Source organism: Eucyclogobius newberryi, unplaced genomic scaffold, assembly GCF_026437365.1.
Source record: "Eucyclogobius newberryi isolate DKJ021-1_F unplaced genomic scaffold, fEucNew1.0.hap1 SCAF_2, whole genome shotgun sequence".
Classification (NCBI taxonomy): domain Eukaryota; kingdom Metazoa; phylum Chordata; class Actinopteri; order Gobiiformes; family Gobiidae; genus Eucyclogobius; species Eucyclogobius newberryi.
In genome coordinates, this window is record NW_027315834.1 from 8776871 (window position 1) to 8788794 (window position 11924).

The 11924-nt window shown below is 37.4% G+C and overlaps 1 protein-coding gene across 3 annotated transcripts in view; it reads right to left on the reverse strand.

The window, feature by feature from the left end:
* The window catches only part of atp2b1a (ATPase plasma membrane Ca2+ transporting 1a), a 72162-nt gene extending 60478 nt beyond the window's left edge, over window positions 1-11684 (reverse strand). For all 3 annotated transcript variants that reach the window (XM_072453335.1, XM_072453334.1, XM_072453336.1), the window contains exon 1: window positions 11507-11684. The gene's annotated coding sequence lies outside the window, so the exon portion shown is untranslated. The remainder of the gene's footprint in view (window positions 1-11506) is intronic.
* Between the last annotated feature and the right edge of the window lie 240 nt (window positions 11685-11924).

An 11924-nucleotide genomic window follows, 5' to 3' on the forward strand; every position in this document is an offset into this window, starting at 1 on the left:
TTATTGGCAAGGGATACAATTGTGAAAGCTAGGGCTGCAACTAACAATTTTTTCAAATTTTTTTGCTAATCTGGTCTAGTGATTATTATTTGGGTCACTCCACACTTAAGTGTACAAACATGTTACAGAAAGGTCCCAATTTAAAATAAGGATGGATAAATAATAAAAAATAAATGGATTAATGTTCATTTGTACAATTGACCCCACTTCAGCAAACCTACCTTGAATGTAACCTAGTTTTGGGCATAACTTCGGCGAACACAAAACTTTCAAAACAGATTTCTCCCTTGCTAACCTTCTGTCAGACTGCTGAGCACTCCATGCTGTGCAAGTTGCCGATTTGGGTACGGCAGTGCTGCACTACACGGAAGTAAGATGTTGGTTTTCCTCACGCGGTATACAATGTTGTTTCAACGTATCAACCCGTAAAAGGACACAAAAAGAGAGCTACAGGCTCCCGTTGTTGTTGTTGTTTTATGGCGGTTGGCATCCAAGTGTTGTATTACCGCCAGACTTTATTCCTCAGACGTAGACGCAACCAAAAACAGTTCCACCGTTGAGTACAGTAATAAAGCGTTGTCTTTTTATGACATAGCATGGCTATTAGAATGATTAGAAAATTCTAATCGCCATGGTAACTGGTACTGCGCAGATACCGGACACCAACTGGTTATGTCCAAAACACTTATTTTGAAAAACATTTGGGTGATGAATTTAGAAGTATTTCCCCTTCTTTTCATTGCTAGTAGGTTCTTTGTTTAGATTAAATTTGTCTTTTACAAGTCGTTGAAGTTGAAAGTACCATCGTGTAACAAAACTATCAAAATTAAATTCAAGAAAGGAAGCAGAAAATGTCCCTGTTTACTACAATTTGCATCAATATTCATAAAGAATAAACAAACAAATTAAAACACTTATGCTGCTGCTTTTATCAATCAAGATGTATCTGTTGAAAGTCAGTTGGTTTACAAACTATTATTAGGAATTAGCCCTGGTAACTTGGTCAAGAAGAAGCTTGCAGAAAATTAAAAAAAAAATATGTAGTATGAACAAGACAACCGAGGCAAGTGTGTCCAAAATATACTTTTTGTTTTTGTTGCCACGCGAAGGAAACCCTCTGGCAGTTTGCACACCTCTACGTGCCAGCGACGAGATACAAGTGGAGGATAGCGATTCTTGGGATCCCTCTGCAGTGAAGCGGCCGAATGCAAGAAAGCCTGGTATTTTTAGCTACCCCCAGACTGTCCCCTCCCCCACAGCTCCCCCTACAGCTCCCCCACGCCGCCTCTCCTACCGCCACAGTCCAAAATGAAGTGGGTCAGGCCATGAAAACGTGGAGGCTACATGCTACGAATGTCACAATGTCATCATTCAGTTTGAGGAGCATTATTATTAGAGCTGGGTTGAAATAATCGATTTTCCGATTTTTAATCGATTTGCATATTAATGACCGATTATTGATTCGTACGTCCAAAGATCGATTTTTTTTTAGATTTTTTTGTTGTTTTTTTAAATTAAAAAAAAAAAAAAAATCTTTTAAATTAAAAAATAATTAAATTTTTTTCTATATTTCCCTCAGTGAACTTCAATCTACCTTCAAGAAAGATAATTCAGGACTCCTGGATTATCTTTCTTGAAGGTAGATTGACCCTTAACCTTTTCATCAGTCTTCCAGCCATCAGTAACTACCAATACTTGTAAGATTTGCTGTTTAATATTGATATAATACTAGTTTTAATATGTTGCTTCAGTCATGAAGTGAAGGAAACGGTTCAAATACATTTCATTTTTAATAACATTAACCCCCGGATCGAATCGAAATCGGATCGAATCGGAAATCAGATCGAAATCGGAGCGAATCGGATGGGATCTGAGAAATCGGAATAAATCGATTTTGAAACGTAAAAACCGGAATCGAATCGATTCTTGAAATTTGAATCGAAACCCAGCTCTAATTATTATGGGAGGTAACTTTGTCTATTGGACTATTTATTTTGGCTGAATACTTTTGACACTATCCACACCTTGTTAATTAAATTATATTATTTTTAATTAGATTTTTTACAACAAAATCTGCTATAAAACTACAGTTACTTAAATAATCTCGTAATTATGATTATATTCCAACAACATGTTACAGGTGCCTCAATTATCAAATTCTATGTTCACACAAAAAAAATGAATGACAATTGATTACAAATTAAAAATAAATACATATCCCATTTTGGTTTTGTCTTTTAAGTGTTAATTCTCTGCATCCTAACAGTACAAAGCAGACATTGAGCTCCTATCACATCTGATGAGTGGTACTTGAGGCTCACAGACGGTTAGTGCAGCAGTGATATCAGAGTGTGACAGGCTGCAGTTCCGGAGGTGTCGCCCTAAGCACAGCTCCCGTCGGCATGAGCAGGTCAGGAATCAGCCAGCTTCCCGTCGAAAGGGGTTTCAAATGTAAGAGTATTAAACTTGGACTATAAAAATAGCTGATTTAAAGAGGATGAACCTGATATTTTCATGTAAAAATGAATAAAATTAAGTGTATTTGTTTCGCCACAGTGCAGATGTATAGTAAAAGCATCTCAGAATAAGACTGATGCGTTTGTGAATAATTATAGAGCGTTTTTATCTCTCGCGATTCAGGAAGAAACGCCCGTGTGCTGCTAGCATGCTAGCTGTTGTTAGCAGTGGTTTGATGAAAAAACGTGCCTATAAATTCATCGCAATGAATAATAGGTTGCATGGAACATGTTAATAGAACAGTTTAAAATTAACTAGTTCCGTTTGCAATGTTTTTAAGTGTAGAACATAATCCAAATAATCCAAGCCCAACTCAGGATTTGGATATGAAACCACTGCTACTACACCTCTAAAAACCATGTTCTGAAATATTACATTCTTGTGTTAATTCAGTTACGGTAATCCATGGTTTGAAATCTGCACAACCGACTACCAGACAGGTGCATTCAAGGATGGAGGATATGCAACCCTACATGGACAATAAAGTGTACGTTAAATAAAACGCAACTGGTATTAAACAAGGAGATCATCGTTTCCCACTTTCTTCGTTGTAATTCACATTATTGTTCTAAAACAACTTAATAAAAGAAATGGATAATGGAAATGGGTCAACTGACTTCAGAGACATTTCAAGCAGCAGATTTTAATTGACTCGTTTTTACTCAACATTTTTAGCCGTATGTGTACGACTGTCTATTTTTTCTTATTTCTTTATGTATTAAGAGCCCAAAGGCTTTATTTGACAGGACAGTTCTAGTCTTATAGTAGAGTATGAATCTTAATTAAATCAAATGATTACAGGTGGCTGAAAACTGAAGAAACAGTGGCATAGTGGTTAGAACGCCTGCCTCAAATCAAAAAGGTTCCGAGTTCCATTCCGGCATAAGAGTTGGGTCTTTCTCTGTGCCTTTTGCATGCTCTTCCCTAAAAGTGTAAGTTCAAGATACAAGCCTGGCGTAGCAGACTTTCAGAAGCTCACTCTGGCCTCATCCAAAGCCTGAAACCTGAAAAAGGTGCCATTGTGACCACGCGTACTCGTGTGCAAGTGGCTTGTGGCTGATATTTCTTGTTTGCACTCACAGACTGTTAGTGCTGCAGTGATATCAGAGCATGGCAGCCTTCAGCTCTGGAGGTGCCTCCTTCAGCACTGCGCCTGTCAGCGGCTCCTCAGCCTTGCACAAGTCAAAATACACGCAAGTCAAGTGCTAGCACCACTTAGGATGTAGAGCACAGACATTAAATACTTTGTCCCCCTGTTACAGAACAGATAATGCCACACTTTTTATTGGGGCCAATTCACCATATCCAGGCTTTTCCTCCGTATTTAAAATGTACGGTATACATTTTAAATACGGAGGAAAAGCCTCAATGCATTTTCTAGACAAGACTCATTTTCAACACAAAATAATAGTACACTTGTTAATTTTACAATGACTAGAGGTCCAATGTTGTCCAGTTTGTCATTTTCTCAGTATTGATCTATAAATATCTAGTTTTGATTTAGTCTTAGTATCAATTAATACTGAATATTTCACAGGTCTGCAACTATGAACAGGTTTTTAATCATTGGAAAATATTTGTAATATTTGGACCTTAAATTGGACATTATGCAACGTCGACTTTAATTAACTTTTAAACTTGTTACATCAGTGTTTCTTCATCATTAATTTACAGAGTTGTATTTTGATTGATTTATGGTGAACAATATATTAAATTTTAGATAATACTGTGAATATTGTTTTAAAGATGTGCAATTTTTTGCACATCTTTAAAACTATATACTTGATATTATAAACAATAATATCAAGTATATCGTTTACAGTAAAAAGTGTAACAACATAAATGTAAAATATCATAATTTGTATTGTAAACTTTAAAATAAGGGTATACGGTGATATTTCTAAGCTTTTGCGATTCATTTTACAGACATTTCCCATTTTAAAAGACCATTTTTTAACACATTTCGGTCGGATTGACATGCCGTCTGAATATAGTTATCGGAATCCCGTCACGAAATCCATTTTTGGCCACATCCCCCAAACTCCTGTTTTCACCTGAACCGCCCACCGCTCTGTACTTACGTGTGATTATTCAAAACATAAAGACTTCGAGTGACACATGTGGGGTTCAAAAATGTCACGTGGCCACTTTTCACGAATAAAAGCATTTATTGTTTGTGCTTTTGTTTTGAACCGAAAGTTTCTATTTGCAAGCCGTTTAAGATCAATACTACGGTTTACAATGAACAAAATGTAAAATAAAGACCTACATGTACGTATTTTCTATGTTTAAAAGACTTTGTTCATAAATATTCTTTATCTAGAAGACTTAAACCTTTATTTGGTTAAAAAGTGTATTTCAAAAGTCTCAACATATAATAGAAATACTCTATACTAATCTAATCAGCTCTAATTTACAGTGCTACAGTTATAGTGCTACAATACATCCAAGATGGACTCTCCAGTAAAGACCAGACCAAAAGTATCACTTGGCATGCATCAGTGTGAGCTCCACAGGACTGGAAGTGGTGAGGCCAAACATGAACCGCCTGTGCTTTTGTTACCATTATTGTATTATTTTATCACTGTTATCGTAGTAGTTGGAGGAGGAGGAGCAGCACGGACATGGGTTTTTAAATAGACTTTCTAGTTTGAAATAACACTGCAACGGTTATTAAAGGCAGCTCAACGGAAACAGAAGCAAAAGTAAAGAAAATCAGAAAGAAAAATAAATTATAAAAAGCTTTTAAATGGTCAAATAAAAGCATCTATTATCAATTTAACTTACTCTTTTCCTTCTTTGGGTCATTAATTTATCATCGACTCATCCCCCAAACTTCTAGAACAAGGGTGGGCAATTATTTTTCTACGAGGGCCGGCCTGCGATCATTGGCGTGAACAAAATAGAATAATTTAATATCAAATATCAAATTAAATATCACTTTTCTGTCAAATATAGGGTATCGAATCTATTATTTAATTAATTTCATGTCATTTTTATTAAGGACACAAATTCAGACAGATGTTACAGTTAAAAAATAGAAACAAAAATCTTTCTAGGCGCCAGATTAAAACCTGCCGAGGGTCACATCTTGCCACAAATGCCCAGGTCTGTTCTGGACACTAATTTTGACAGTGGCATTGCAAATTTTGTTTATTTTATATAAATATTGTCACCGAATACTTCACAGCCCAGGATGGAGAGCTGATATAACCACGATAAAGTGTATAATCTATACCTGAATAAACCTGTGGCTGTTCCAAAAGACAAGGGATGTGATCCAAACTAATCCAAAGAAAAGCACCTCTGTGACGCTCATTTCAAACCAATTCATCTTCATTTGGCTGCGTGTTGTTAGTGAGGACTCCACAAGGTCATCGGCTCCAACAGGTTTGCTCCAGAATATTCTACTATTCTCACTCGTGGATCCTGGGGGACAATGTAGTTTCAAACGCTTGGTTTCGATCACATTTACACAAAAGTAAACATAAGAACGACTGATAAATACAAATCGCGGTATTTTGTTCTCTTGTACTGTGAATCTATGAGGCCTTCATATGGTCAGATACAAGTTTGGAAAGAATATAAATAGCTTTTTAAAAAGATGGTTTAAGGGATTTCGCTGTGCCTCACCAGTTTAAAGTTTGTAGTTAAGATTACAATTTGTGCTTTCGAATAATCTGCAGGAATTGTGCGTCATCTTATGTTGCTATTTATCCGTTGTTATATCGATTAGCAATTTTACATTTTCTAGACAAAGACCATTCATTTGAAGCTCTTCATTATACATGACTGAATGATTTTAGAAAAATAATTACATTCTGGAAAAATATTGTGTGTAGAGCTAAACTGGGTTTTTCCATATTTTACAATCCAATCCAATATACAATTTGAAATGACTGCAATTCCAATTGACAAGGAGTAAGATGCTTAACACGTCATGGCTGCCTTGAGACTGGAGCCAAAACGTGTAATTGAAGATCGTTATCTTCGACACACTCCAAAACTTGCCATGTGCTGAGAGAAGAGCTTTTACACACAGTACTTACATTAAAATTACAAAAGAAGTGTAAAATTTGTGTTATGCGATCCTGTCTGTCTGCAAGTGTTATTAATCTAAAACTTGTCCTTTTGATTTATCTTTTTTATAATTAATTGATTTATCAAAGAAAATCAATACCAAATTTAATTTGCTTTTGTACAATGATTGCTAGCTGTAGCCCCATGTGGCTGCCATGCTGTGCTTCTCTGACCACATCTAACCACACAAGGTCACCGCACCTTTCATACAGAACCAAGGTAGATGAAGTGTCTTGACCAAGGTTACCACGAAAGTAAAGAAGTCCATTCCAAGTTAGTGTACTGGTCCATTTACTGGAGAGTACAGAGCACATGTTGTTCATGTTATTGGAGGATGAGCAGCTGAAGTGAGGCTTTTGTGCAGCAGAAATACTGGTACTGATGTTTCACTATATCTGACTGCAGTTACTATTAGAAACTTTTTCATGGCTGGTTAGGAAATGCTGCTGTAGTGCACCATGTCAGTGACATGATTCAGCCTGGAGTGAAGAGTGTGCCGCGGACAACGTCGCAGCAGCAGAAGAACCACTATGGCTTTATTCTGGCTAAATATTTTGAAAATAAAAATGAGAAAGATACAGCTTTTCATCTTTTTACTTGAGCGCCTCAGTGGTTAAGTGTTCGCCCATAGACCTAAAGGTTAACAGTTAATTTTTAGCTCACCCAATCTGTCCTTGAGCAAGAATTTCATGCATTATGTACATAACGTGTAAGGCTGGGTACAGTTTGAGTTTTCAATACCAGTACATGAACAATATCCAATTTAAGATACTGAACTGTATTTCTTTAAGTGCAAAATAATGGCCAATATCAAGCAAAAAAAAAATTCATCTTTTGTATAATCCCTGTACTGTCTGTTCAGTTATAACTCCCAAACAAATGAACCCCAGACTTATGCGGCTGCAAGTTTTCCTTTTGTTTTCCTCATACAGTATTTTATGTAAAGATATCAAAGGCAGCGTGGATCAACACATGCTTTTGCTCATGTTGTCGCAACTTTACAATACTTTTACTACACGTTTATCTGGGCGAGGAGAGGGATTATGGCAAATATTGGATAATATTTTTGTTTTGGCTGCATCTTTACCCAGACACGTGCTGCAAACTGGATATTTACTACATCACGATATACCTGGACACACTTCCATCAGTCTGTCCCAGGTCAGCTACAACTAAAGACAGAAATAGCTTACCACCAATAAGAATAATTTCAATGGGCAGACTAGTCAACGCAGTCAACCAGTTTACGGTAAAAAAATGAAAACTTAAGACTTTGCTAATGAAAATCAAATTGTTTATTGTTTTCCATTTTAACTCAATTATACTCCTGATAATGATGAACAAGTATTTAAATAGTCACAAATAGGGCTGTGGAAATTGAAAATACAGAGTATTATTGATTAAAAACAAAAATGTGTTATTCCTTTATGACATTTTCATTTAATACTGTTGCAGTCTTTTTTTTAGAGTGTGTATAGAGTAAATAAGACTACGATTACTTTTTATAGTTCATTTTATGAATATTGCATTAAATTATAAAGTCAGTTCTGTTTTTGCGCCAAAATTTAACATCACGAGATTGATTCCCAACTCCGACAACTTGCTGAATGTCCTCCTTGCTCTCACCTCCACTTTGGTCTACAAAAAACACCTAATTTACAAGTACTTCCTCCAAAAACCCATCTCTGTCTGCCCAAATTGCCCCAACATATCCAAAACAGCCCTGAAAGCGTCACCTCGCCGTTAAAAGAAGAGTCCTTTTGCCCTCACTGTCAAACACTGAATGAACAAGTGCATATGAATGAGTCAGACTCCACGTAACCTAAAGCCTCGGCTCGGAATAACCTTGGCCTCGCAATCCACAGTGAGCGAGATAAGCAAACTTCATCATCAGTAAATACTACCATAAATATTTAGCTTCCCGTGCGTGCACGCAACACAAAAGGACATCTGACAAATACGAATTTATTTATTTGACGAGAAAATGAACAGCGTAAATGGAACCTGGATATATTTTAATACGCATTTTCTTAACGTGTTACGTTATACTTGTAACCGAGCGTGACAGTAATGTGAGGAGGCGTATCGGATGGCACAAGGGAGGACTCGCCGTGAGCTAAGGACGAGTGTGACACCAGAAAGATTAATGAATTACTTTACAGGCACCCGGCTACAAACTGCTGCTACACGCCTGTGCAAGGGGAGCCGGCCAGCCAACAATCAAACAGTCAAATAATGAGATGTGGACAGATGGATTTTGCACAGCATTAATAAGCTCATGACTTTTCAATCAACAATTATTTGTTGAAGCGCGATTAGATTTGCTACAGATTCAGCTCAAAATACATGTATAGCACATTTAACAGGAGTATCAACATTGGAGAGCTGCTAAACTGATACAAGAATGACATGCTTTTCAGAACACATTTGTAGAGACCATTTGATTATATTGTTTGCAGATCACATTATGCTTCCATTCAAATTGTGATTTAAATTTGATTCCTCTACAAAAATACATACAAAAGCACTGAAATGTTTGTCTGTTTCAATTTCTACAAAACACACAAATACAGCTGTATAGCTGTTGTTTGTTCAGTGATTGTAAGAGCTATGGGGCTTTTTAAAACATACCGTTACGTAGCATTCTACTGCATACGGAACAATGCCAAAAGTACAGAGGAAGAAGGAATAGAAAGGATATTTTAGTGATTATCTGGAGTGACAGTAACAGTCCCGAGTTCAAAGGCCTCAGACACAGCGACAGCTTGAGTTACTGATGACCCAGTAAATCATTAATCTAACCCCAAATTCTCTTTACAAGGCAGAAAACGTACAAAAAAACATTTCTGTTACATATATTTAAAAGCTGTTTTTGTATCTTAGTTTGTAACTTATGTGGACTCTAAACTAAAAACATGAGTAGTGTCACGATACTTTTCAATTTCAATATCAAATACATGGTTTACAATAGACTGTAATTTCAAACACAAAATAAAAATACTTCATTTAAGTTTCCATGTGGTCTTATACTAGTTTTGTTGAAGCTTATGATAATTCCAAAACAGTTCAGGAAAGGTCTCGTTTGTCCTGTTTTTTGTAATTAGTAGGTTACAATTAATATATTATAAATATTTGATATATTTACCATTTGTAATCATAAGCATGTCAAAAGATGGCTGCACAACTCAAAAAACGGCACAAATTAAAAAGCAGCATTTAGTGACATTTTCGTTCAAAAAGTTGCATAATTATATACACAGGGTCTCAGCCCAAATCTGAAGAAATCTGAGTAGATAATGTAATGCTTGCAATAGCCTGACGCGGTTTAAAGTCCGTATTGATGGCAAAAGTCAGTACACAGACGCCGCTGCAGCACAAGCCTGGTGCATTTTAATTGGATGAGGAGTGATCCTTTCAGCCGTACACCCAAAGGTGCTCAGTGACCTACCGCTCGCACAGCAGCAGCAGCAGCAGCAGCCTGGTAACATGCAGGTAGATGCTGTCAGCCACGCACATTACTCTATATTACATTTTCTACAAGGTCAGGCGGATAAAGTTAACGCCGCAACAGCCGTAATCAACTTGCAGTACGTGGAAAGCTTTTGGAAATGCGAGACTGATGGCCATTACTGCAGTCTTTCTTTTTCCGACTTGTTAATCCCCGGGCGAAGGATGTGCCTTTTAACATTGTGCGTTCAATGGAAGAAAATCATCTTAAGAGTGACAACGTGGGCTCGGAAGGTATCAGCCATTACTAGAGAAGAATCTAATTTTAACCCCCCCAGTCTAAATACAAGCTAAACAACAAACTGGTATGACAAATTATACTTTGTGCCTGTTGTGTAGTCTGAAAATCATAAAAGGAATGGTTAAAATATTGAATAAACAACATTTATACTAAAATTGCCTGCTCCATCAGTCTCTGCAGAATCTTTAGGAAACACTGAGGTAAGCAGCTTCTGTTTGGATAGGATGGGCACAGTTGGACCTGGCTTTCCTGTGGCTTAATGCTTTTAAATAAATAAATAAAACGCGGAAAATACAGAAGGTTATCTGTGTGTGATCGGGTGTGCTCCGGAGTGACAAAACACGCATTTACAAACGCGTTACATAGTTCCAACTTAACAGACTGGAAAATAGATATACAAGATAAAGTGTCAAACATGTGTGACAATGAGAACGGGCTGACAAAATACATTTCACGAGCATTTGGAGCTGTAAAGATGAATCCAAGAAGTAACGGAGCAGACTGAGACGAATATGCAAAAATAAATCCCGTTAGTTGAATTTGCAACCTATTTTACTGTAAATGTGAATGACAGCTTTTACGGGTTGTCCTGGCTTCGAGAGACGCAATAAAATGCCGATTTGCCTTCAATAAAATCTGCAGTCACGTGGAAATCGCCAAACAAGAAAATAAAGACGCGTCAAGTATATATATTATATTATAGATTATTTTTTTTATTTTTTTCAATACATCAAAAAGAACGTGCTTTTCTTCATACTCGCGCTAGCCCCGTGTTAGCCGCAACATTTACGGGGGAAAGAAACAAAAAAGCGACCCCAAAACAAGCTGGCAAGTCGCACAATATTGACAAGAAAGAAGTTGTGGTCTTAACCGACCGGACTCTATTAAATAAATTCCTCTAGCATCCACACTGCTGAGCTAAACTGTCAGGAAAAGAGCAATGTCGCTGTATATGCCCATTCTACAGCGTTAGCTTAGCGTTAGCTTCAGGCTCAGGCAGCTAACGACCCACAAGACAGCAGCAATGGCCCTCGTTTTTCAGTCACTGCACATAAATTATCCGCTCTACAGTTCGGGGGTTTGCGTGCAGTCCCTACAGCTCAATCCCGGAGGTGAACGGGTCCGTTTTGCAGGCTCGAAACGCGCTGGAAAAATACTTACTCCGTGCACAGTGAGGAGCAGCCCCAGTCCCGGTGTTAACTCCCCTCCTCCGGTCCACGGTCTCTGCGCGAAGACAACTCTGCTCTCCGCTGCTCCGCGTTCAGAGCTCTAGCCCCCGCCCACCGCGCCGCCGCCGCCGCCGCCGCTGCTGTCACCACCGCACACACACGGTGCCCAGGCTGCGAAGAGGCAAGATAACACACAGCCGTAGTGCGGGAAGGGAACTTGAAGTGGTGATTTGCGTAATAAATAAATAAATAAAGTGTCATTGTCAATGGGGTCTCACCTGGTTAATAAAGGTTAATACAATAAAATAAGGGATGCTAAGAATAATGATGATAATAATAATAATAATAATAATAATAATAATAATAATAATAATAATAGTAATAAAATGATAATAATAAAATGTGTGATA